Below are 27643 nucleotides of genomic sequence, written 5' to 3'. Positions count from 1 at the left end.
AATTCATCTTGATAGAAACAAGCTTTTAACAGCACTAACACCCAGCTCATCCCCAGTTGGCCCCCGCTGGCCCCTCTAGCCTATCTATGTTGAATTAATGCACTCTTTAATTGTATCCCTATAAATGGAGTCACTAAAAGTCCACTGTTCCCTTTTTACTCCCACCCTCCTTTTCTTTTCCTTCCTCAACACCAGAGCTGGATCTGCTGATCCCTATTTTTGATGATGTGCAATCCAAAGGATTTCTGATGTGATGTGTGAAATAATGACAACCCTTTTAACACTTGTATGTGTTGCCCCTTTGCTACCCTTCACATCGCTGCTTCTATCTTGTATTTTCATAACCCTGTGCCTTTGATTCACTTTCTGTAAAAAAGGTGAATGCTTCGAGAATAAAAAACTTGAAAGGTTTGCACATGAAATGTTTTAGCACCATAAGTGAGAGCCGAAATAAAAACACATCACGAGTCTAGCCATAACACTTTGAGTGTTTATTGCAGTGATAGGGATCTATAAATACAGGTGTGTGTAGTGCTGGGTTCATCATGATCCATAGTATAATCTTGCAACCGTGGTTTGATAGTATAAAATATGCATTCATTTAGCTGGCTAAATGTTTGGTTGCACCCTGAAACCCTCAGTAGGGGTTTATGGGTGAGTACATGAGTGATGGTTTTTTTTCCACATAGAACACCATATAGACCATTCATATTGGCAATATTGCCAACAATTCTCTCCACAAAAAAAGAAGACAAAACAAGAATAGAAAAAAGTGTTGTTCCAAATTTAAAATATTTAATTACTGTGATGCTATAACAGAGCAAATTTACCCTAGAAGCCATCTTGATCTTCTCTGCACATGCACACGTATTAGTAGTTCTCCACAGATTGCTAGCGTGTTTGCACTATTGAATATGCAGTAATTTCACCATTAATGTTCATTCACACTTCACCTTGGGTGGAAAAACTGAAGAGTTCATTGGGAACACTGAATCTGTTTCAGCTGGCGCTTGGTTCTTGCCAAGTTCTTATTGGGTTGCCTCGGAGAACATCAGAAACCTCCGAAAAAGTTTTAAAGAGCAAGCAGATACTCCCTGCCAGGATAGAGCTGGCATGGCATCAAAGTGGCGTGCACTCTGAATTGGCGGCTAAGCTGAGAGCGACGGTGCTTGAGGAATGACTCTGGTGTTACAACTTATCACCAATAATCAAAGTATGTGGAACTAATTGAATTTTCATTGGACAACACAGTGTTTTCTGCTGGGGAAAGTAAACACACAAACAAATCCATAATTAATTTCGCCATGATGCAGTACACGTGAAACTCGTCAGTTCATTAACTGAAAGAAGTACAAAATGATTCTTTTTTCAACATAAAATGATTAATACGTAACCAATACAATAACACATTGAGTACTGAACAGACAGAATGTTTCCAGTGAAGAGATGAACACTTTCTCCTACACATTGTGTCATTCATCCATAGAAGCAAATACACATCGCTTCCTTGTCAGAAGGTTGCAATTTTAAATCTTGAACCACTGAGGTGGTCCCCACACCGTCCCCACACACTGCTCCCAGGCCGCCTGCCATGGCTGCCCACTGCTCACTAAGGGTGATGGGTTAAAAGCAGAGGACACATTTCAATCTGTGCACCATGTGTTGCGCTGCAGTGTATCAGTTCATAATCACTCTTAATAATAACAGGCATCACCAGCTCTGCACAACTGATTCAACTCAATAACTGGGTGATAAGTATAAGTATGTGAAGGATGAGTTCCCTCCAGAGGCAGCATTGGTGATCTTTACTCTGAAACAATGTATGATGTCTGTTGGAAAGTCAACAAAAAAACTTTGTTCTGGAGTCAACAGGCAGCCATTTTTATGGACTTTAGAATGTGGCTCTAAAGTGAAATATGGGCTCTCGTACCTGAATAGTATGTACATTGTTATATATGCGCAGATCCCTTAATATGGAGTTAATAAGACTGTAACGCTCTGCTCCGCTTCCCCAAGGCTCACAGGCAGCTCCATCTCTATGCGTGGTTCTCACAGTGGCGGAACATTGCACCCATCCACGGTTCGTCTGGGGATGCTCAGCAGCCTCTGTTTTACGCCCCCCCAAAAAACGTAGTGCCCTGCTGAAATCCCACCCTCCTCTGCTTCCCACCGACGTGCTCCTGAACCAATTGCATCAGGCCGCCGTTATGTAAGGATGGGCCAGTTACCAAATCTGCTGCTCCAGATGTGAGTGGCAGCTGCACACAACAGGGATTTGAGAGCTCTTCTCTTGCTGTTTCTCTCTTTCAGTGTGTGTGTGTGTGTGTGTGTGTGTGTGTGTGTGTGTGCGTATGTGTGTGTTTGGTGGTCATGAATATTTTTCCTCCCCTAAAGCAATGTTTCTTGTGAGTATTGGCAGAAGTCAGCACTGGCTCTGCTGGTCCTTTTTTGCAGATTGGAGACTGGCCACACATGACAGGAAGTTAAAACTGAATTCTGAATGGCGTCGCGGACAGAGATAGGCTCTTTTGCTGGAAATTTCTGGAGTAAAAAGTTCCAAGACTGCCAAGACTGTTCTGAAATGATAGCAGCAACTCAAACCCCAACTGTCCTCCCTCACCGCTCTCTTCTCCTCTCGGTGGGAGTTATTACTCCTCCAGTGCTTAGATTGCTTCATGCATTGTGCATTGGTGGCTTTATGCAAATGAGGCAACATGTGTGTGTTGTGCACAAGGGGCGGCTGCTGGGGCTGCTCCATCTTCTTCGCAGTCAGCAGTGAAGTTGCTGGTAGGCAAATGGAAAATGAATGAAAAGAGTCCCCATGGACGGCTTCACCACATGCTGCCACATCCAATGATGGGGGCTGTCCAGCTTCGACAACACTCGGGAATTTGTTCGAATCCTAGTCAGTACCGCCGTGACACTGTTTTTGTCATTTCCGTCCCAAATAGTCTGCCACTCGACAGTCTCCCCGTCTCTACATCTCTCTCTCTCTCCAGCGTTAATAGATTTTGCGGAGAACTACCTGCCTGTGTCTTTCATCGGAGCGTCTCAGCTGCTGATTGTTTCCTGTCATTCGGACGAATGCGGCACCGCCGGCTGATCTGACTGATTGGTAATCTGGCCCATTTCCATCCACAGATAATGCTGTTGAAGCAGCGGGCCGTGAACTGTCAAAACAGTCACACGAGTGTGGAGTAGGGCGCATCTGTGGTTTAGCTCGGGCGTGGCAGAGTATTTGGTTACACTAGTGCAGCAAATCATGGCAGGTGGGGCGCAAGTGGGCTGGGTCGCGCAGAACTCCTTTTTGACATTGGAGTCATTATCACAGTTGAACTAAGAACTCAGCTCCTTCACCGCTCTCAGGTGTATGTGGTGGAGATGTAAAAGAAAGGGTGCTTCGCCAACAACGCTCGAATGTGGGGGTGTCTGCCGTGCAGGGAGCACAGGATTGTTGTTTCTCGCTCGCGACAACACAGTGGGCCAAACCCACAAATGATTGGCTGGCATTTGATGAGAGGAGCAGTTTAAATCAGCATATACCTGACTGATTAACCTGTGTCTTGTGATTAGAGAACCATTGCACTAGTGTATGAAACATGCGTGTTACTCCCATTTTGGGTCAGTTTCCAGTTTATGGATTAAGCCTAATGCTTTTTTTAAACAAAATTATAGCTACAGACTTATTGTGTGAAGAGGAAACTGGTCTATTTTTATGGTTCTATAATCCAAATATAATATAAGCAAATACAACAATTTACTGTTCCCCTCAAAATTTGCCTAGTGGGTACCACACTCACCTATAAACCAGAAGATCAGAAAGTCACAGGTCTAAACCCACTTACTACCATTGTGTCACTGAGCAAGACACTTGAAAGTGAAGTGATTGTCATTGTAAAACATGGTGCACATAATGAAATGTGTCCTCTGCTTTTAACCTTAGTGAGCAGTGGGCAGCCATGACAGGCGCCTGGGGAGCAGTGTGTGGGCACACTGCTTTGCTCAGTGGCACCTCAGTGGAACCTTGGCCGTCCAGGGTTCAAACTGGCCACCTTCTGACTACGGGGTCGCTTCCTTAACCACTAGGAAACCGCAAACCTGAGTGTTTTCAGGGGGACTGTCCCTGTAACCTGTGATTGTGAGTTGCTTTGGATAAGGCCCTCTGGTAAATTCCGTAAATGTAAGCGATTGAAAACCTTTAGCACAGATGTCAAAAATGCTCAGATTCCCACTATGAACACTTGTGCTGCCCCAGCTGAATTCTGTTGGCTGCACACAGATAATCTGTGATTTAAAGCAAGGGTTCTGACGTGACTTTTGTGAAAAGCCCCCCTCTGTCTTATAAAAATTAAATGTATTCATTTCCTTAACTTACCAACTAAACAGAATAATCATCTAATGATGTACATGTGTTGTAGTCTAAATTGTTGAGAAAAAGTTTTGTATCATAATGTAAAGAGAGCAGGCTCAACTTGTAATGTTCTCAGCAGATTCTATTGCAATTCTGTTTTCATCTTCTGCAACATGACACAAAAATGTCCACAGTCTTTTACCAGGGTTCGAATTTCTGGAACAGCGTACGTGCAAAAAGTCCTTCTGTCTGAAAGCGTGTTTGCTATTCATGGTTGACAAGTAGTAAACAATTTATTGTCCTGTACCCGATTGTTTATGAGGAGGTTCAGTGTAAGAATTACTTTAGATGTCAAGAACACAGTGGAACAGGTAAAGCAATTCCCTTTCTCACTGTAGTGTTATATTTTCTCCCTGTTGGGATCAACTGGGCAAAAAAATGCATCCAAAACTCTACAGCACTGGCATGCATTTTCAGATTTGTCTGCTTTTTAAAATTTCTTTTGCCACCAGCAACTCTGGCTTTCCACACCTCAGTAAAATGTGAAGAATTTCAGACCATCAGCCTCCCTGCACAAAAATGCCTTAGTAAAAGAAGCTGTAGGTGATTTCATCCCGATTGTTTTTGTTAAGAACTGAAGTTATGAACTGAACCTTGAATCCGGCCAACCCCAGTACGTAAGGTGTGTGAGGTGTGTGTTTATACGTTAACTAGGTCACGTGAAGGCCGGGGCTGCAATATTTTCTGCTCTTGTAACAGGTTGGATTTATAAACCAACATAATTTCACAGCATTGATGGTGAGAACTAGCCAACTGGTTATGGATGAGGTGTCGCTAACAATGGCGATATTACGGTACTATTTTCTCTTTGCATTAAAACTGTGATGGGGGACTCCGTTCAATCCATCGTAGGCAGCAAACAAAAAAAAAAAATTGCTAAATGCATAAATACCACCAGGGTGTACAACTAGAGTGTTTGTGTCCTTCCCATGAATGTCCCACTAGATAACTTGTCTTTTCTGTCCTCATATGTGATCCAGATAAATCAATGCATTTATTGCAGGGTCCAGGATGTCCTTTGAAAATGTGACACTTTTTGTGATACCCCCTCCAATCCAAACCTCTGTCCCCTATTGGAGAGTGCCCTGAACTCCGTTCCTAGATCCATGGCTGCCTTCCAAGCATCGCCTTGACCTTTTGAAAAGGCCGGTTCCAAAATGTCAGGCACACGTAAACTGTTAGCGATCTACATTTGCGATGGCATTTTACCAGCCAAGGTGGCAGTAGCCTTGTTTTGGGTTACGGCCTTGAGCCAAAGGAGCGTTAGGAACTCTCTTTCTCTCTTTCACGAGTGTTTTGGAGTCATCTGCCTTTTTGTTTTATACTAATTAACAATGTGCCAGTGAATTTCCTTCCATAATCATTAAGTTGCATGGTGTGAGGGGACCCTCTCTGCAGACCATTTCCTTCAGCCCACGAAGGTGAACCTGGGTAACATGGCTCCCTGGGATTCACATTCAGCACGTAGGGTGAGGTGTCTGTTTAGTCTGGGTGTTTGCTGTTGTTTTTTGGTCCAGGTCCTGAATAATGGAGAAGTCTAATGGGAGCTTCAATCAGATAGCATCTTAATGTTGTCAAATCCGCCCAAACACAAAAGCGGCCGGCGTCAGCGCGGCAAGAGAAATGCAGCCGTGCTGAGGAGATTGTTGCCGTGATATCTCCCATCTAACTGTCTGGAGACGGCGTGTGCTTAGCACAGCATTATGCCTGACAAAGAGAGACGTGCCTGAATGGGGCTTATTTGGAAATTTGCAATTCTTTGGGCTTCTGAACTAGTGCAAAAAAGCCCCTTTATAAAGAAGGGCCCATTCACATTGTAGTCCCCATCATGAAAGTGAAGATATTGTCACTGTTTACTTGTTACATGGCAAAAAGAAAACATGAGAAAGGGCCACAAAATGTAGTCAACATCCATCACCCTCCATTTTGTACTTTTTAATGAGATCTCATTTGGGCAACATGAAAAGTACAGTTAATAAAGAAAAAGAAAAAGATTAAGTAATCCACTAAACTCACATGGCACTAACCTGCAGGACATTTACACCTGCTGCACGTGTAAATGTCAGGCCACCAGTATTGTGAAGGATGTCCACCAAAGCATTTACATATTACTTTGGCATACCTACCTGAACACTGCCCTCACACTGTAATACTCACACAATTGCTGCATTTACATGAATAACATTCTCTCTTATGTTTAAGGTATTATTTATTAAATGTATTTCCGTACATTTGCAGCTTTTACTTGCTGCTCTAGTCTTTTCTGTACATTTGCACTGTCTCTTGTATTTTGTATTCTTATAGTGAAGTATTTGTTGCATTTATGTTCTTGGCCGGTAAGTCGAACGTGGTGGGCCAAAAAGTGAACTTCAGGCAAGGGTCAGGCAAGCGTGTTCAGAATCTGTGTCGGGGTCCAGGAACATCGAAGTGAGATGTAAGCCAGGCAAGGAAGTGTAGACACTCAAAAGTTTGACATCAGGCATTATACCAGGGCAGAGAAAAGGCTAGCTCATCTTTGCAAATCCGTTCCTTTGTTGCTTTCTGGACTCTGTACCAACATTCTTCACATGCATTACAAGTCATTTACAAATTTTTTACTTCATTATTCATTATCAAAGATTTTGTCCAAACCTTTCCTTGCCAGTGCAACCAGAACATAATAAGCATTGGCTAGTCGCCGTTTTACCACTTCAGCAACCATTTTCCAAGCCCGAGTAAAATGATGTATCTATAAAACATTACATGCAGCAATACATGTACTGGCCAAGCGTCCCCCTCCTCCCCGTTGCTTTTCAGCAACAGGCAGCAGCAAAGAGAGAAGAAAAGAGAAGAAAAACAAGGGAACATATAATGGGAACTTCATTTGATGCCATCAAAAATGTACTGTACCTAACTGCACCGGTGCATCCTTTTTAGAATGTCAAGCTCCATGTAGCTCCATGAGTAGCTCCATGGAGTAGCCTATTTTATTGACATTAGGTTAATTGCTGTTTTAGCATGACTAAATGAGCATTTGAAAGGCATTGACTGATCGTTAATTATTTAGATGATAATAACGATAGTGAAGATCACTAGGAAGTAGCAGATGTTTAACAGCCAAATCCAGGCTCACCATTGAAATGAAATAAGACAGTATGCTACTGATAGATCAATTAGCATTCTTTTTTGATTAATTAAAACAGAAGCATCAGATTATGATAATATTATTTTTAAATAGCACTATTATTGATAATATTATTTTTAAATTTTAATTTCTTTCATTTTGGGCATGGTCACCTTGCTGTTGTCTCTCAGCACCTCAGTCTGTCACCTTTCACTATCAGCCAACATTGTTTGGCAACCCAAATCTGTGGCTTTGCCATAAATTGTGTTCATAGGTTTGTTGTCCCAGCATGGTGATTGCTTTGTATTCATTGCTTTGCCACAGGCACGACTGTTTGGCAGAAAAAAAATTAGGGGGCGGTTGTGTAGAGCCAAACTTGACGAGCTGAAATATATAATGCCTGAAAGATTGTGTTTTTGCACTTAAGCAATCATTCAACACTGAGGTATATAATTTTTCATTAAGTAGATATTGGTCCCAGATTTTAAGAAACAGTATCTCTAGTTTAAGTCAATCGGTCATGTTCCAAAAGAAACAGCAACAGCCAAAAAAAAAGATATTATTTGGACTGATTGATTAGACAGAGCCTGTGTGGTGAATCTGACAAACAAACTGTTTCTAGAACGTACTGCCCAAGTCTACATGAGACGAGTTGCCTTATCAAGTTACAGTATCAAAGATATCAAACAACTGTTCATCTAAGCGCTTCTGTGCTTTTTGTACTGAAGTAAGACTTTTGTGTTCAACCAATAATAGTACCGCATTTCTAGTTGGCGTGTGTATGCACTTATCTGAGATAATTCATTTATTAATTCCGAGTGAAATTCTAAACATATTTTTCTAAACATGCAGTGCTACAAAAGAATATAGAGCAAAAAAAAAAACTTGGCATAATGGCTACTTTACGTTCTGTGAAAATGCTATGAGTTCAGAATACACAAAATAAATTTTGACTAGAAATCAACAGTATTAAAAAACTGTGTGAGATATTATTAAATAAGCCATGAATGATGAATTTTTGGGCCCAGGCTGTCACATTCCTGACCAAGAATGCATACCAAAACTGTCAAATATCAGCAAAAACCTGATCCAATGTGTAGAGCAAGCACCTTATGTTACACTAGGCAGGTGACATTTTTTTGGAGGTGTCTGCGTCTGAACAAGTCCCACCAGGAACGAAGATGGCGACTCCAGATGCTCGCTCATCAGCAGATCAGTACAGATCTCAGCCTCCTCTTTTTGTCCCTGTGGCAGAGGGGTTAGAAGGCCCAGCTGTCTGAGAGAAAGGTGTGATTCTTTTTTTTTTTTTTTTTTTTCCGCCCCTCCCAACCCAATTTTGCCCCTAAGTCTGCACTTTTACAACACCATGTATTCATGAACCGTGTTCATATGGGTGGTAGTAGCCTAGTGGGTAACACACTCGCCTATGAACCAAAAGACCCAGGTTCAAATCCTGCTTACTACCATTGTGTCCCTGAGCAAGACACTTAAAACTAAATTGCTCCAGGGGGGACTGTCCCTGTAACTACTGATTGTAAGTTGCTCTGGATATGGGCGTCTGATAAATGCCATAAATGTAAATGTAAATGTAAATACTCACTGTTCACACATGCAAACACTAAAACACACATATCTGACAATTACCTTCTACAGTTTTCATTTAATGTAAAATCATATTGAACACACATGGTTCAACTTCAGCCTCATATTTAAATATTTAAAAGAAATATATATAAAATAAAATAAAGAAAGAAATCCTGGAAGCCATGCTGGCAGGGCGGTGGCGCCTGGCGTTGCCCATCTGTCGCGTTTCCACAGCGGGCCATGTGAGTCAGTTGGAACCGGACCTGGGCCATTTGATCACTGTGCCCTTGTCGTTGTACCTGACCCCACCTGCTACAGGCACCAGGAGGGAGGGATAGTAAAGCTCCTTTACATTATCGGAATGCATGTGTGAATGTCACAAATTCCACACTGTGCATGTGGAGTACTAGACCCACAACCTCATCGCAAAAAATCTGATACAGCCTGTCAGATATGAAATCAACATAACATGCATAGATTTTTATTCTCTGGATTTTCATAAATGATGAGCATTTTTAGATTATTATATGATCATGGGGCAGTTTTCCAGTGTTGTCCTGTGGAAGACCCCTTTAAATGCTGAACGTCACTAGCCCTGACTGAAGTGTTTTTTTTCTTAGTACTGGAAGTAATTTGTTCCGTTATGTGTTATTTCCATAAAATAAATAAATAAATTATCTAACTTTATTGAACCAATAACCTTGTAGAGAAGAAGGCAGTAAGCAAACTACATACAGTATCTGCAAACACTGGCATGTATGAACGTTTCTGAATTAAAATGCTGTAGTGATGAACTGAGGTCTCGTAGAACTGGAAGAGGCTGTTAACACTGACAACTTCACATTGTGCTTCAAAATTAAGGGACATTCGATTTTGAATGTAAATGAAGTTTTGAAAAGTGTGGATGGAGTGATTAAAGATATCACCAAGGTTTGGATTAACTTGATACATTTCCAACTGACTACAAATAAGTGTTCAGATATATACCTAGATATGTTCAAAAGGTGGTGACCACATTTTTATTGTTTTTTTTTACATCTGAACATCTGCCTGAAATCCTAAAGAACGTACGAAAGAAGGCTAATATGCCAAAAACAGAGCATGATAAATGGAGAAAAAATGTAAGGCTGACAGGATTGGGCTTAATCTAGGTTAATGACCATAATATTGAAGAAGTAATGTACTGGAAAACTATATGAATAATATTGTTTCTGCATTTCCTTTTTAAATTGTATAAACTGGCTTTCACTGCATTTTAGCCTGCAACAGTATTCTGCAGCTTTTGCTATCACTCTCTGTTTGATTTTTAGATATTTCTGTGCTCACGAGGTACACATCCTCATTTTAAATCACTTTAGATAAAAGCATGTACTAAATAAATGATTGCAAATGTAATATCGGATGCCTTGATGTGCAAAAATAATATAAAATGGCATGGTAATTCATGTACTTGGTGCTCTTAATGGAACATATTAAATATATATATTATATATAATGGAACAATTTTTTTTTTAACACAGAGGATTCCTAATCTGAGATTAAATCCCCTTCTTAGTGGACAGTGGGGTGAACAGTGGCGAGTTTTATGCACAGAGTAACAGTTACACTAAGGGCTTTTGGTTGATCAGGTAGGGATGAGTTTGGGTTGAAACCCTTGGGAAACCCAAGGTAAAATAAGTGGGGTAAATACAATAACTTTTTTTTAATTTTCCATAAGCAATTGCCAGGTGGAATATGTTCCATTTTTTTATTAGAATTTTTCTGGCAAAAAAAGTGAAGGGGCTTGGAAGGGGTTTCAATAATAACACAAATCTCACCACCAACAATTGGTATCACCCACAAATTATGGATAATACAGGTTTTGGAAACATATGCATGGATTTTTTTTTCCTCAACCCATTGATGGAACTGACTATTGGCATGTTTGGAGCTGTTCAGTGTTTACTGAATCCCACAGAGTCTCTTCACTGTGGTGGTCCGGAACTACTTCCTTCTGTTTGCTCTGCTGGTCTCCCCATGCAGAGAAAAAAAAGGCCAGGCCAGTTAAACACGTTCAATCAACAAGCATGTGCAACGTGTTTATTTACTTCACCTCCGACTCCGGCTCTGTTTGTCCTGTCTTGTCTCAGGATGTGTTGCCTACAGGCGACATTAAACAAGCACTTCAGCTAAACGTTGTGTGGCTCATGGTGTTTTATTAATGAAGGCATTGAGACCTTTGTACCTGTTGTACCAGTGTTGTAGCTGTAGCATTACACCTGATCGTCAGAAGAGACGGAAACAACAATAGTCATTGCACGTCACCTGCGTGCACAAATGGAACATTTTCAAAGTGTGCGTGAAAAACAAAAAAAGATGGAACTTTATTAGGTCAGACCTTAAGTGCTCCAGACCAAAATCCTTCTACTGTATACTATTTTTGGTGAGGGAGAGATAGCTATGGAGCTCACTGAATCATTTATGGCATTTATGAGACGCCCTTATCCAGAGTGACTTACAATCAGTAGTTACAAGGACAGTCTTCCTGGAGCAACTTAGGGTTAAGTGTCTTGCTCAGGGACACAATGGTAGTAAGCGGGATTTGAACCTGGGTCTTCGGGTTCATAGGCGAGTGTGTTACCCTCTAGGCTACTGCTACCCCCCTGCTACCCCCTTTAACTTTTGGCTTATCTGATTTACATTAACAAACTTTTAGCTTGTGTTACTAAAACAAAAAAAAAGAAATTTGTGTGTTGTGTGTTTTGCGTAGGAAGGGGTGGTTTCTGCACACTGTAAGAAATGCAGAAACGCTCGGGGCTGTACTTTAATGGCTCAGTGCACCGCAGAAGTCAGTCAAATTTGTCATACTGACATGCATCTTCTGGGGGCGCAGGAAATGAACACGAGTGAAGAGTAAAGGACTGCCTGCTGCCCAGCAGCACTTTCTTCTTTGTTGGCACTCTTTTCCTGTTACACAGTGGGCGTGGGGTATGCGGATGCTATTACTACATTAGTACATGCACTTTGGCCTGTTGACCCCTTTTATACATCGCTGTTGATCCAACAGCGGCAGATGATCACTTATGGCCACTTGATCCTGCTGTTCGGATCATTCTTTTTTTTTCCATGACATCATCTGTCTTTGATCTCGCATGGACTACATGTGATGAGACTCCATTTCATTTCAGTTGCCACACTTACTGAGGGGAGGAAAAAAAAAAATAGCCGCATGGGTAATTAGTATGAGACAGCATGCCTTTCTTCCTTGTAAAGAGCAATGGCTAGAGGCAAACCAGGGAGAGGAGACACCTTGGAGAGAGTTGTCACTCAGACATTCTCAAAAACACACTGATTGTATTTACGCTGTAACAAATGCGCTTCAAGTGTGTTATAAACTTTATACAGGTTTATGTAATAAGGCTTTTTTTTGTCGTTTGTCATTTGGTACTCATTGAGATAGGAATACTTGTACATAAATTGTCCTTTTACCAATGAGTCAGGGGTAGAGACCCTCTGACCAATCAGAGAGCTGGAAAAAATAAGCAGCTTTCATCCCCCAAGGGTCTCGAAAAGTTGTTTGACTTGTGCGACTTGTGTGATTTCCTTCATCAGCAGCATTACCATCTGTAACTGGTTTTAAAGGTGCATTACCCTCTTTGTTGAGACTCGCAGCGTGGAGATTGCATCACTGAAAAATTTTTGGTCCCATGAGCTCCCCGTAGCGGTAGAGCTTTTACTATTAAAATGAGATTAGGGCAGCACTTTGCTTGTTGTGCATTCTGCCTCATTGTCTCGCCCTGCTCTAATCTAACCCCAGAGAGTCCATCTTTCATTGTGCACTCAGGTCTAATTTCCATTCAGCTGACAGCAGACCATTCCGAGGGTGGCCCCTTGCGAGGGGCCGACCTGGGAAATACAGATGGTCTCACACACCAGAGCCAGTTTGTGTCTGTCTCAAACTCAGATAATTCCTCCAAGTGAAACAGAGAACGGGCCAATTCATGTTTGTACAAGGCTTTGCAACTCATTGCCATTGATCCATAGCCTTCGCCATCGTCCTCACTCTGAGAGCTCCTACGAATTTTGCACCCCTCTGCGTCCACTCCGGCTGAGCCGTAATTAAATCTGAAAGGTCTGCAGATTACAGTTGCGCAGCTTGCCATAGGCACATTTTCATGTACTGTTAAGAATTTCGCTGGTTTGTTCATTGGCGGTTCGGCAAACGGAAATCACGAAGGTGTAGTTTCCACATGCCATGATTGTCAGAGCTTTATTGAAGCTCTAATTAATTATAGTGGTCAGTATCTGTCCCCTGAGTTGGCCTGATGCCATCAAATGTCAACATTGTCTGTCTTTACATGCTAACTTGGCTCTACCGACCCCTTCAATCTAATTTGGCTTTCACGCACATGAGCGACACTTAGTCTGAATGGGTCGAGAAGGGTCCTGCAGAATTGCATTTTGGGAGCCTGCGGTGCAGCATTGGCCCTCATCATTCCCAGATTCCAGGCACACCTCTCTGGCTTCCACCCCCTCCCCTTCGTTTTTCAGTTGGAGACCTGGCCCAGTCTCCAATTGAAGCTGCTGGCCTGCAGGTTGCGATAAGGCGGCGAGATTTGGCCAGGGGTGATTTTTTTTTTCCTTTGGACTGCAGGGAGGGGGCTTATTTCCCAACGCTCACATAAATCGACCTGCCCGCTGCGCCTCGACTGCAGACAGGTGACTGCCGGTCAGAGCGGGAGAAAGACACTGCACAAAACACACAAACACAGGGTTTCATTACGCCGAACCCCACCCCCCGGAGCAGAGCTCAACCGCCCTTTGTAACTCAGGACAGGGGTGAAAGTTTGAGATTGAGAAGCAAAATGGCTTGTCTTTGACCTCAATGCTGCAGGAATGTGTGCGGAGAGATTATTAAGGGATCAGCTATCCAGCTGTCAAGCACCAATGGCCCTTGAGCAAAGTTATCCCCCCATCTTTAAAAAAAAAAAAGAAAACACGTGGTCCTAGCTCAAGGTCAAGCTGAGGGTGATGGCGGCATTGGGAGGAAAGCTAACTGGCTTGGTAATTTCAGCTCTCTGCACTCTTTGAAGCAGCCCAACCATTTGAATGTCAAACACATTCCAAAGCATTGGCCATAAATGTCACTGTTCGTGTAGCCGAATATGCAGCTGCCCGTTGACATGTTTATTAACATGATTTTTTTCTGTGCAGGAATTTGTGAAAGATGTTAAACAAAAAAAATTCCAATTGGGTTTAGTCATGGTAGCAAACTGACTTATTTATTTTTTTAGAAATGTTCTTTAGGGTATTTCAATCATAAGTTGTCTACACCTCATTCAAGAAAACATCATCAGATTATAGTAGAAATCAACACAATTTGACATTTGCCATGCCTTTTCGGGTCTCATCTCATTTCATTGTCTCCTGTTTGTGTTCACTTACACTTATGTCTTTCCCTCCGTCCAGCACAAGCAGCTTACCAGATTTTGGTGTATGAAGCATTGTTCCTATATTTTTCTTTTTTATTTATTTTTAAATGATCTCTGATAGTATTATTGAAGAGTTTAATTACAAGTGCTTTAAAAATAAGTCATAATATGCATAATATGTCGTTAAATACATTATTAAACTGGTAGAACTCCATACGGAATTTGTAAGTAAGGGGAATATGAATTGAACATATTCCCCTGGCACATATTATAAACTGTAAGTGATGCAAATAAGCAGGAGTAGCCTCTGTTGTAATAACCTTTAAATAAGATGAGTCTGTCCACCCAGGAAGCACAACGCTCGGGTCCCCTCCATTTCCTTTGTGGACATTGCTTAACAGGGAAGCATGTTCATTACCCCTCCTTATTCTCCCTCTGTCTCTCCAAATGGCTGATTTAATTTAACATAGCAGCCACTTCACATTAGCGAGCCATGCTATGCGCTTCATCTGCTCCCAGCATCTCTATTCAGGACATCACTTCCTGTGATCTTTTCCCCACAAACACAAAGTGTTTTTTGGCGTGTAACCGGCACTGGCTGCCTGATGGTGAACGAGAAGGTTGTGCATTATGGTGGGTTCTGGGAGGTGGGTGCAATCCTCTGAAGGAGGTTAAAATCTGTGGTCTCCAGGCTTCAGTAATGCACAGTAGTTCGGCTGCTTTGTTGGTTTACTTTTGTGGTGACAGTTGCCCGGAGTGTTGAGTCTCCTCTGTGTGAAGGCACCCTGGTATGACATGGCCGACTATCATCTTGAGCTGACATGAGACACTTCAGACTTATTTTAACAAAAAATATTGGACAGTGAGACGCATACCATTGGGCCTTTATTTTGAACTTCAAGTGCAGCCTTGATGAAGATCCAAAACTTGACCTAGCAAACTATCGCTGTAAGTTAGCAACCTTTTTTTTTTTTGCCAAATGTTGCATCCACCTGAAATATGCAGAGACCTTAAGACTAGTCTGCAAGTTAGAGATGTGGTGACTCCAAATGTTCTCGCTACACTACTGTGGACATCTGGAAATTAAGGTGACTGGCAGCATGTCTGTCGAGTGTCCGCTTGATAAAAAAATGAGGCCATAATTAAACTGAGGGTGGGGCAGTTGTCCAAAAAACACTGGTGCTCATTAGCGCTGAACTTGCGAGAACCCAGAACGCTGTTCCTAGTGGTTGGTGTAATGAGGTGACTCAAAGGACAGACGTCAGACGCGCAGGAAGTGGGCTGCGTTGCCAGGTTGGCCTTTCTTCTGACTTTGTGTTCGACTGGTGATGTGGTGCCATTAATTTAGTGTGTTGTTGGCTGCTCTGTTTGTGGAACATTTTCTGGATGATTTGAGATGCTCTTTAAATCGACAATTCTGTCTCCAACTGTAATAAGCTGTCGTCCATGCACTACTGTAAGCCATGACCCTGCATACATCTGAATTTTTTATATTTCACTGATTAAAACAGTACAACAACCTGGTGTTGGAGGAGGTTGGTTAGTTGTTAGCACTTCATTCAGTCTTCTTTTTATATAGGACTAGGCTGTACCAAAAATGTCTGAAGGATGCAGAGAATTAACGCCAGTATTTGACACCTAATCGGTTCTTGTTCTTGATTCTCCAAATAAATCTGAGTTTAGATTTGAATAAGATTAGAAGGATTCTAAAGATTAGAGTAGTCCAATGATGGGATTTTGTTATGCTGAATCCATTCTGTTAAGGGTACTACTTTCCTTGCCTTGTCTCTGTGGGACTCAACTTAGAAGGACCCATCCTACCCAAAAGGGATTCCTCGCTTTGAGAATCCTGCCATCTCTTTCTTATAAAAGCCACAGGCTTAGGTCCATGTAAGCATAAGGCTTTACATGTGATGACTGAGCCACTGAGGTATCTGTCTCATGGAACCGTACCTGCTGATAGTGACCCTAGGTTGACAGGATGACAGAGATGTGGAGAAATGAAAGGTCCAATGCTGCACTTCTGGGCTCCTGGCTCTGCTATGAAGCAGGCCGGTCACCATCGGTGGGGCTTTATTTTGGTCGTCACAAGCTGTTAAGCTTTTAAGACACCGAAGTCGACCTGACAGGTGGTGCTGTGCCACGAACAACAAAATTGCACCATCATCCCCCAAACTCCACAAATACTCACATCTCCGCCCGCCTTTCTCCTCCCACCATACCTCCCCAACAGTCCCTTTGCTCTCACCTTGACTGTGCAGAATCACACACGCATTGAATGAATAATTGAGCAAAAAAAAAAAAAAAGAAGGATTTTGTGGCCGATTTGTGACAGAGCTTCTCCCCACTCCAGCATTTTAATTCCATACTCTGCTTTCTCTGCTGCAACATGACCTTGACAATGACCTTAAATGAGATTCTGACCACACTCTTTATTTCGTTGAATAAGCTATTTTAGAATTGGCTGAGACATGTTCAGAACTGTGACTGCATATCAATCTACAAACGAAGCATCTTAATTAGCGCTGTCGACATTAACACATTCACGCTTGAGGTGATGCATGTGTAGTACTCACTCATTTCCTGGAATTGGCAAACCCTGAGCTGGGTCGCAGATTTTGAAGCACAATATGGGACATTAGGTGCAGAATGACGAATCAACCAGGGTGGGGTGCCAGCCCACCACAGGGTGCACTTAAAAACACACAAAACACAATTGAAACCCACATCAAACTCCACACACAAAGCTGGGCTCTGGATTCAAACTCATGGACCAGTGTGAATTGGTTGGACTGCTTGTTTACGTGGGATCTCATCCACCATTTACGTGGGATCTCATCCACCACCCTTTTTCCCCTCCCCTGTGGAAATTGACTTTATATGTTGTGTAGAGTCTATGTGCTTATGCTTTTGAGGTGGTTTCTTACGGTTCCCACAATGTACTCTCCATTGGAGTACAATATGGAGTACAATGTACTGTGCTGTGTTGATGTATTGTCACGTCCCTGTCTAGGGGTCAGGAAACATGACAACAAACAAGGGGAATGTGTGCAGTGGGAAGACACAGAGACCAGGCCCAAGTGAAATATTGTGCTTTTATTTACAGTGAGTAGTGAACAACCAACCAAACCTAAAGTGCTATATACAACAACTACACAACAATTCACAGGAGGACAACACACCATGAAAGGAGAGACAATACAAATAGCAGTATGGTCGGGTCGATAGCCAAGTTCCAATATTACTTGTACTTTTGACATGGTTTGAGGCAACAGCAATAAAGGGTTTAATCAATCAATCAATGACATTGGAGTAGATAGAACACAACACTTACTGCAGAGTTACGTGAGAACAGCAAAATCTGACTAATGAAATGTTTATATGATCATATTATAACTTTACAAGTATAATCACATAAAGGATACTGTCTCAACCATTTGGCATGGCGAGGCAGGTGAACGGAGATGATGAGACGAGACGAGGCAGAAGGACGCATTCGCACAACGTCACGAGACAGGGGTTTAATATGTGATAAACAGGACAGGGAAGACATCCGGCAACTGTGAACATGTAACATAACAAAGACCGATGGTGAACAGAAACGAACAGGGCAGCTTTATACAATAAGACAAAGGTGAACACAATTTGGGAACCTCACAAAGGACTAACGTCAAACTCTGGTCCAGATCCCAGACCGGAGCAACATGACAGATACACTCTCAAAATTAAGACTTTTTTTTATATCTGACATGAAGTATTCACCCACTCACTATCCTTAACCACTTAGTCCTGTTTCTCAGGATCACGGCTGCTGGAGCTGATCCTGGTACAGCGCACCCACTCACACCTACAGTAAATTTAGCGAAGCCAATCAACCTAGTGTGCATGTCTTTGGACCGTGGGATGAAAGCCAGGGAACTCGCAGAGAACCTGCACCAAGAGTGGGAGAGCATGCAAGCTCCCCACATATAAATTCCGTGCCAGGATTTGAACTAATTATCTTGGGCGTGTGAGGCCACATAACTAACTGGGCACCACTGTATATCCTACATTTATAAAAAGTTATTCTAACAGTTATTAAGAGATATAAGTTGATGTGTGACAAAATAAAAATACTCCTTTCATTGCTTCTGTGGTTGGTAGCAATGGAATTGAAAGTATTTTCATGTTTGACTTTTATTTTCTGTGCTTGTGCTTCCTGCATTGTTTTAGCATTGTCCATAATATTATGTGGATCTTTGTTAATTTTTAATGCCTGCTGCCTAAGGATGGACTTGACAGGCTAAGCCTTTTACTCGGTCTGTTTTTCTCAATATCTGGTACAAGTTTGTCTGTTTTGGAATTTGCTTGACTCTTAATGATCTGAGGGCCACTTCGGCACGACCCATTGGTTCTCTGCTGTCAGATTTAAAGCAGATCTTGCACTGACAGGATAAAAAAAAAAGCTCCACCGCAGTCCTGAGATGTTTATCCATCGGAAAGTGTAGTCTGTGCTTCCTCTGGCTTGAGGAGATTGTCGTTAACGCCAGTGTTGTTGTTGACCTAATTTGTCAATAGTAGACAATAAATCCATGGGATAATAGCACCTTGCATGGTTTGCTGTTTATCAGCTCATATTTATTTATGTAGTAGTGGTCACATGACCTCATAACCAAAAACAGTGTAAAAATGTGGAATCCTGATGCTGTCATTCCCAGGGGTCCTGACAGCCAATCAAAATAGCAGATTAGAAGAAACTGTGGTTTAATTAAGACCTTAATATGTGTCCAGAAATTGTGCTGTCTTACCTTCAGGGTCTAGAGAAATAAGAGCAATTGTTAATTTAGTCTCGAAAAAAGGGCAGACATCTTAAATTTAGACCTATACCATGCTATACCAGGTTATGTATGAAGGTTTTAGACCAACATGAGTACAGTTATTGGTTAAGATGAAGGTTATGACTAGAGGGTTTGAGGAGTTCCAGCACAAGCAGATCATTTAAAGAAGACAGACAGTTTGGATTTATTTTTTTGCATCTATGTATTTTTTAAGGAGGATGAGGGGATTGTGTGTGTGTGTGTGTGAGCTGTCGATGTAAGTGAGTCAGTGGGAATGAATGCCTGCAATCAGTCTTCAGGCTTGGTGACTGAAATACTCTGAACCCATTTCATTTTGCTCCAATATAAGGGCGCACTGCTCTTCGCTCCTCCATGATGGATTTAGTGCCACGGAGGAGAGGTGGGCTGTTTTGGCCGCAGAGCATTTTTTATTCATCCTTTTACCAACTCCGCCCGCCCTGGAGGCTCTCGTGATGAAATGAGATTGCTCAGGTCTGCTGTTGACAGTCTGACCTGGGCGGCTCAACGTTCAGCGCAATGCATCAAGATGGGTTCTGAGATACTTACAATTTATTAACATCTTAGTTTGCACTTGTTCACTCGATGAAAAAAAAAAAAGGGGCCTGGTTTGCGCAGAACAAAAGACAGAGGCGGGCTGATGAAGGATGTGAGGTGTAAAAATAGTGCAGCATTACTGTTTCCTTCCCTGTGGGTCCCTCCCTCTTTCTTCTCCTCTTAATCTCAGCCCCTCGTTTGGCCCGGCCCGATACCGAGCTGTAGCTGACTCAGCAGGAACGGCCATCTCACTTTGTCTTATTTTCCCCTGGCCGACACATCAGGGCATCCAGAGAGCGGCGAAGAAAGCCCAATATAGTCTAGCAGAATGAAAACAAAAAACAGACTGGCGCAGAATGTGCCTGAAAAAGGACACAGAGAAACGTCTGTGTTGGGGAGTCCCGCGGTTAATTCTTCATTTTTAACATTAAGTTCAGTTGCAGCCTAACTCACAGTTAGGCTGCAACTGAAACGCCTGTTCTTGAATCTGATGTGACGAGAACTTTGAGCTAGAGTCTGAGTGGGGTGTGTGCATGTTTGGTAATGTTTTGACTGATGTACGTTGATGCAACTTGATGCACTTGGTGGTTGCTTGGTCTTGAGCAAGGTACCGTCCCCACACACTGCTCCCCGGGCGCCTTTCACTGCTGCCCACTGCTCAATAAATTATGGATATAATTGCAGTAATCTATAGCTACATTTATAGCAATCCTAAGAAAATCGTGTTTTATTAATAATGGACACTTTTTAGATCCCATTACGTTGCCTGCATTTTGGAGTGTTCGGTTCAATCGCAAACTTCCAGGCGCCTTTGAAGTCAGTCATGGCTGTGACTGTCCTCACTCTGGGGCCCGTGTCCTTATTCGCTCCTGGTATTTGAGCCCCTTTTTAAAAAATGTGTTTTATCAGACCCAGAAAGTTGAGCAGCCGTGGGCATGAGGCAGCGAGGTTAAATCCAAGGAAGTGCCGGCACGCTGATACGCAAGAGTGACTGTTAATCCCGTCAGCCGCTCCCCACCCTTTCCTTGGAAAAGAGCCTGGACTTACAGCTCAGACTGGCTTATCTGCAAGTGCAAGGCCAAGGATGAGACATGGACTCCCATGCTGGCACTGACTGCTCTGTGCATGGTGATGTGGTCACACTGTTGTGGGATGAGGTGGTAATAGCCAAAAAACATGACACACTGCAGTTTGCATGTTAACATTTTAGCCCCAGTGTTCTGCTCTGGACCATTTAAACCAAGTTTTTATTCCCAGATCTCAGCCAGAGCTGGGCACACATTAGGTTGTTAATGTGGATCTATTTACACATCTATTTACACTGCTATTTAAACTAGCTTTTTCTTAAAAATAATAATAATTTAATGTTCATGGGAGCAAGTCCAAGAAGAAGACTTTAGCATGCATACAAAGTACACGTTTGTGCAATAGGTGATTTAGTGTAAAGAAATTAGAAATTACATTAAAACAAACTTTTTTGGGGGGTAAATTGGGCAGAAATAAAATGACAATACAATTAGTTTTGCAGCTTGACTGCCTCCATCATGTATTTTTTAGTGCATTGAGGGGACTGCAATGCTGGGGAACCTGCTGGGGACTGCAATGCCACTGCAATGCTGGGGAACCTCTTGACAGACAGCATGAGGGGGAACTGCATATGAGATGGATAGAAAGATGCTTCTTGTACAGTTAGAAGACTGGCAGCAGAGGGACTCTCACGATCCTCTGTGTTGTCCTCACTGTCTGAAATTAGGGAAAGTTCTCTGAAAGGGAATAATAATGTTGTAACCAGTCAATGAGATTCTAAATTACATTAATTCATTCTGGAAGTGCTGAACACAGTTTCCTCCGCTCCTGTTTTTCATGACAATGTCTTGAAAATTCCTGGACAGAATGAAATCCATGATCGGAACAATGCTCCTGATGAAATGCAATGAAAAGGGGGATAAATGCGATATTCCAGGTGCGATGCATGTTGGGGAGTTTTATCTTCCTGTCTCTGTACTGTTGAATGAAATAGACACCTGGGAGAGAAAAAGAAAATAAAACATCTGTGCCTACTAAACTTAACATGAAGTGTAAAAGACTTTCCATCCATCTACAATAGGCAGTAACAGGAAGTGACATCAGTGGACCTGTGCTGAAGAAGACAAATGTGGAGCAGCAGAATGGTCAATTAGGGCTGCTCTGAAGATGGGACAGGAAGAAAGGTTCCTGTGCGATGAAAGAGTGTGGCTGGTTTGCTGGCATCACCTTGAAAATGATACACACACACATTGAGTGAAATGGAAAGAAAAGGTGCTTCAAAAAACTGTATTTCGTCAATGCTAAACCAATTCATTCTGCTATATGTAGAGACCCTTGATTTTAACTTCAAAGGGCCTATGAGGGTGAGAATGAAATGGCTTTGTATGTGGGGGAAAAGCGTACCCAACCATACCCTCTCGCACGGGCGTGGCAACTTCCCAGACTCCAGCAAATAGAGTCTTTCAGAATGTTGTCCTCCATCCAGATAAGAAAAATGCAGAAGAAAAAAAAAAATCTTGTGCTGACAGTGTTCCAGTTTGGAGTGCGAGCCCTGCTGATTGGAACACCACCCCGTACAGTGCTGCCTCCATTGAGATGCTAATCCAACTGCAAGTGTTAAGAAAGGGCTGTCTTCAAAGATGGGCTGCACTGAACGCGCTGACAGCTCTTCTTTGAATCGGGCTTTGAATGGAAGCTCGTACTCGAGTGTGTTGTTGGAACCTGGAAATATGTTTTTTGTCAAAAGCATAAGATTGCTTAATAGGAAAAACATTCAGGACTTGGGAATTAAAATAGATTGTGAAAAGAAAAATGGATCAAAATCCAGTATGGCTGAAGAAACGGAATTCTTATCTTTTACATTATCACACATTGTCCAGCTTGTCCTAGAAATTGATCCCAGATCAGTTCGACGTCGCGAACACATGAGCTCAAGGGTTCATTTTGGTTGTACAGTAACGTGAAATTAAGGATATGATCCTTGATTTGAAAGTCTGAAAATTAAACTGTTTCTGCAGCTCCCTTTAAGCTTTTGATTGAAGTGATTGTCACACATGATACACAGCGGCACAGCACACAGTGCACACAGTGAAATTTGTCCTCTGCATTTAACCCATCACCCTAAGTGAGCAGTGGGCAGCCATGACAGGCGCCCGGGGAGCAGTGTGTGGGGACAGTGCTTTGCTCAGTGGCACCTCAGTGGTACCTTGGCAGATCGGGATTCGAACCAGCAACCTTCTGATTACTGGGCCGCTTCCTTAACCACTGGTGGCATAGTTTTTATAAATTTTTAAATTTAAGTTTTTATCAAATTTGCTCCACAACTATGTGGCTGTGCTGCACTGATTCAAGTGTAATTAGATTAGTTAAATGCATCATATATCAATTCAGACACTCGCAGAATTCCTCATTTTGAATAATTCTGGCATTGCATGTGTTGATGCATATGTATGAATGAAACTTTATTCTAAAAATATCATATAGTTATTATTATTCAAAGCTGGTGCATCCATTTTGAAACATTAATCATGCTGCTGGTTCACCGGTGAATAAATGTGGAGAACACAGCCACATGACTCAACAACGGAGCTGAACTGTGGGTGACTGATGGACATTTTTGCTCGTTGCTTTGTGTTGTACAATGTCTGCCTGAGTTGTAAACTGCTGCTGGTCTGAAATTCTTGGTTATTTACAGCTGAGCTCAGATTTTTTTCCAGGGACAGAAACTTTCACCCCTGTGCTCATGTGGTATTTTTCCTCTCCACTGTAAGGCGTTTTGGCATCTTGTGGAGAACATTGTGTTAAAACCCCAGAGGCGATGAAATGCAAATGGTGTTTGGCTCAAGGGGTGTAAGCACACACACACAAACACACAAACACACACACACAAAGAATAGGTAATGTCCTCCACTTCGAAAGGGGACAACCTGAATCGGAGCACCAGATGCCTATAGGAACAGATACAATTTTTTACATGCATTTTGCTGAGATATGGGTAATGACAAAGCTGACAATGGCGTGTCCACACAAAAACATGAACATTCAATAAATACATCCAAAATTATAGAATATAGAAACCCACAAAACATATATGAACATGCCCATCATCCCAACGTTCTTCTGCAAAACTGATTCTGATGTGGCTTCTCGGGGAAGCCTTGGTCTGATGACAGCCATCGATTTGCACTAGTCTTCCGCAAACACACAACAGTTATGATTTCTCACCACAATTTAAAGACACAGGATGAGCGGGTGTCAGTGGGAGGGTCAGAGAGAAGAACATGAGAACCTGGTTGCTGACAGGGATGGAGGATTTATCACAGGACACATGTGCCTCAAATCAATCAGCACTTCCTTAGCTTTACTCCTCCTTCATCACCCTCCAAACGGGTGGTAAGGTGCATTTAATTATGTCTATCTTCTTTTCATAAACTAAAGTGAGCAAAAGTAAAACCTCACCTGCCTGAGAACCAACGGTTTAAAGTAGTTTGGTCTCAGTTTACGCGAACACAGAAGTGGCCCGGAAGGAGGACACTCGCGTTCCGGCAGCAGGGGACTTCAGGTGATGGCTGGGGACATGGCAGCCGAATGAAGCTGGAATAGTTGTGCACTTTGACTCCGTCTCTTGCCGTCTCAGCTTTTGATGCATGATCAAAGACCCGGCTGGCTGCTGCGTGTGCCGTCCTCCAGAGAGCCACCTGACTGCTCGACCGGATGTGGCATATAGATATGTATATCAAGGGCTGTGGAGAGAAGGAGAACGGAGCCGTTTGATGGTTGAGTTGGTGAAGGAGTTTTCACACCATAGTTTGAGGTGAAGGAATCAAAGCTGGATCAATAAGAAAATTCTATTTGTAACGAAGCTACATAATCTAAAATACCAAATATAAATGCTGTATTTTAGACATAATTGGTTAGTATTAGTGGACAGTTTTGTTGCAGGATTTGCATCATTCTAAAAATGTGAGAACCATCACCAAGGTCCCTCTCAGTGAGTCTACGTTGAGGAAATCACAGGTCCACGCCAACCCAGAGACCATACGCACATACACACAATTTGACAATTCATTTGATTAAATGATCATTTATGCCCATACAATTCTCATGTATATATGTACATCTACACACACACACACACACACACACAATAAAATACATGGCAGCAGCATTGCAAAATATATTTACTACATTTATGCTGCATAAAACACTATTAGGCATTCAATTTTATAAGACAATGCTGTCAATTATAGTCTCCAAGTGAGTTTAATTTGACTTGACATGCACAAGCACATATTACCAGCATATTCATATCACATTAGTGCTTAATTATACCTCTGCTTCAGTCAATGGCACAGTTATTTAGTAAAATATGTGCATTGTACTTGCTGTCATATTTGAGTTAGGTACATGCAAATATGTGCAGATGATAATTATTGCAGTGTTGAGGCTAATTAAGCATACAGCAAGCCGGCAGTTTATTCTAATCAAAGCGTAGTTGGGGAGTTGCGTGCAGAATAAGCCCCAAATTAATGACTTTTTTGTTGCAGTATAATTACATTGTTATTACTGTGTAATTGTTTAAGGCACATTTATCATAAGGATTCCCCTCTAATGAGCCAACTTGTTTGAACACTTGAGAAGCTTTTGTATGTAATTGGTGAGATAGAGTGAGATACAGCCTTGAAAGTATCAGCTCCACAAACTGCTTCCCTGTAGCGACTATATAGGCAACTTTACACTCAGCAGCCATGTGGCTAAGCAAAGAAGATGAAACATCATGTTCAGTGTGCAGTTAGCGTGTTGTGTACTTGCCTCTCTGAATAGATGCTGTCAACCAGGTGTTACATGGTTTTTGTTTTATGAACTATTTATATCTCACAGTTATTTCTTATCCTTGTCTGCACTTTTTTTGGTCATTTTTTAACTACATATACTCTCCCTTCCTAAGCCGTTTACTCCTGTTGTTATTTTTTATTTTCTAATTATACACTGTCTGAATATTAACATTAATGCATCGATTAGCACACATAAATGCCATAAAACACAAGATAATATTGTTATTACATTTAATATGTTTTTATATTTACCATGTTAGTTATATCCACATTCTGCATGCAGATCCTTTCCGTGGGTCAAAGTGGTTTAGATGAAGGCTAGTAGCTAAAAACATTAGGTAATTATGTAAGGTTATGTGAGGCTTTATTGTCTCTCTGAGGAGGCAACACCATTTGCTAATGTCCTATATACTTAACCTTTGACCTTTTTCTTTTGACTACCATATGAGTGTTAACCTTAGGCATGTTAGTCTTAAATACAAATTATTAATGACGGCTCTGCCATCAGTACTGTTAGCAGAATAGTTGACGTTCTTCGCAGCCAGAATTGAAGCTCACCAAACTGACTGCAACATTTTTGTTCTATTTATTAAATTAAAGATGGTCTTTTTGAATCAATACAAAAAATTATGTCAGAGCTCTGATGCTGAAGGACATGCCTTCTTCAAGGCGATCGGAAAAACAGTGGAGCATGGCTGAAAAACTTGCATGGGGAATTACAGGGCAGGCAGCGATTCAAAGAAGTTACAAAATTGTATGCAAATGATTTTTGTGTGTGGTTTGAACCTCATCATTTATATTCAATGTAAAACTACAAGAAAAGAGTTCATTTACGTAGCTCCTTGTTTCAGAAGGTTCTGTGTGCTAGTATTAGCAACATTCTGCCTATCACACAGTAAGGAGATAGGAAACTGTGTAGAGGATACAAGGCAAAGATCCTTCACTGTGGTGGAAAACACACACGCACACACATCCACACAAAAAGAGGCATAAAACCTGTCTTATTTACCTGTGTGCTGTCGCCCGGTGCATGACCTGGGAGCACGTGGAACTCTGGGAGCCACCATGCACCAGTAAAAACTCCGCGTCGGCTCTCGGCGCCAGTGATCCGTGGAAACAGGAACTGCTCTGGGACACCTCCGCCGAGTTACTGCTCAGCAGAAACACACACTCGCGTACAAACACACACACTCACACACACACACACTGGCTCCATTAAAATGATACATGCTGAGGCAAACAGTTTAAGTTTACACACACTTCCTTCTTTTGTAGCTCAGACACACCAAGACGCGCTGCCGCTATTCATCAAATGCAACAAACGTCTCTCTCCCTGTCGCGTCCTCCTCCTTCGTCCCTCGCATTGGCCCTGACTGTCCTTGTGTGTGATGGAGCACCCTGCGCCGGTCCCCGTGCCCCCTGTGCCGTAGTAATTCATCTCCACGGCCAGGCTTTCCCCCCCAGGCGGGAGGAATTAATGCCCCAACGTGTAACCCGGCTCGCCCAATTACTGCGGCGTGTACACGCCCCGGCCCCGAACAGCCATGCCAGAGCGCTAATCCGGTTAGCGGAGCAGACACATGGCAGACGGCCCTTCGTCCGAACTCCCACGAGATTATGATGCCGCCACGAGACCGCGCGGGCAGAGTCGGCGAGTGGGACAACTCGTTTAGCGGCCGCCACGTACTCGCCGTTAGCAGCGCTAGCCATGATCGCTACCACATTGTCATTTCCACCTCAGGGGGACCCCAGATTTTGCCTCCCAGTCTGGCTCGGTGCCCCGGTGCCCTTTAAACCTCGCTGATTTGCGGCCTTTTGACAGCGACCGTTTCACTTCGCCCGGCTCGTCCGCCTTTCGCCCGCAATGCAGTTTCATGCCTGTTTCATGGCGCGGTGCCAGC

At 42.5% G+C, this 27643-nt stretch overlaps 1 protein-coding gene and 1 long non-coding RNA gene across 5 annotated transcripts in view; one reads left to right on the top strand and one right to left on the bottom strand.

Moving 5' to 3' along the window:
• LOC114795679 (pro-neuregulin-3, membrane-bound isoform-like) overlaps window positions 1–27643 on the top strand; it is a 136801-nt gene that overhangs the window by 39205 nt on the left and 69953 nt on the right. The window lies entirely within an intron of this gene.
• On the bottom strand, window positions 21072–27276 carry LOC114796196 (uncharacterized). 4 transcript variants are annotated; one of them, XR_003750626.1, is made up of 4 exons: window positions 26752–27276; window positions 24367–24650; window positions 22017–22629; window positions 21072–21905 (listed from the first exon to the last, which is right to left on the bottom strand). It is a non-coding gene; the product is annotated as an uncharacterized LOC114796196 (long non-coding RNA). The 4 variants fall into 4 exon arrangements; XR_003750625.1 differs by having other exon boundaries at window positions 21072–22134; window positions 22312–22629; XR_003750624.1 differs by having other exon boundaries at window positions 21072–22134; window positions 22322–22629.

Source organism: Denticeps clupeoides, chromosome 8 (genome assembly GCF_900700375.1).
Source record: "Denticeps clupeoides chromosome 8, fDenClu1.1, whole genome shotgun sequence".
Classification (NCBI taxonomy): Eukaryota; Metazoa; Chordata; class Actinopteri; order Clupeiformes; family Denticipitidae; genus Denticeps; species Denticeps clupeoides.
This window is presented reverse-complemented; position numbering and strand designations above follow the sequence as displayed.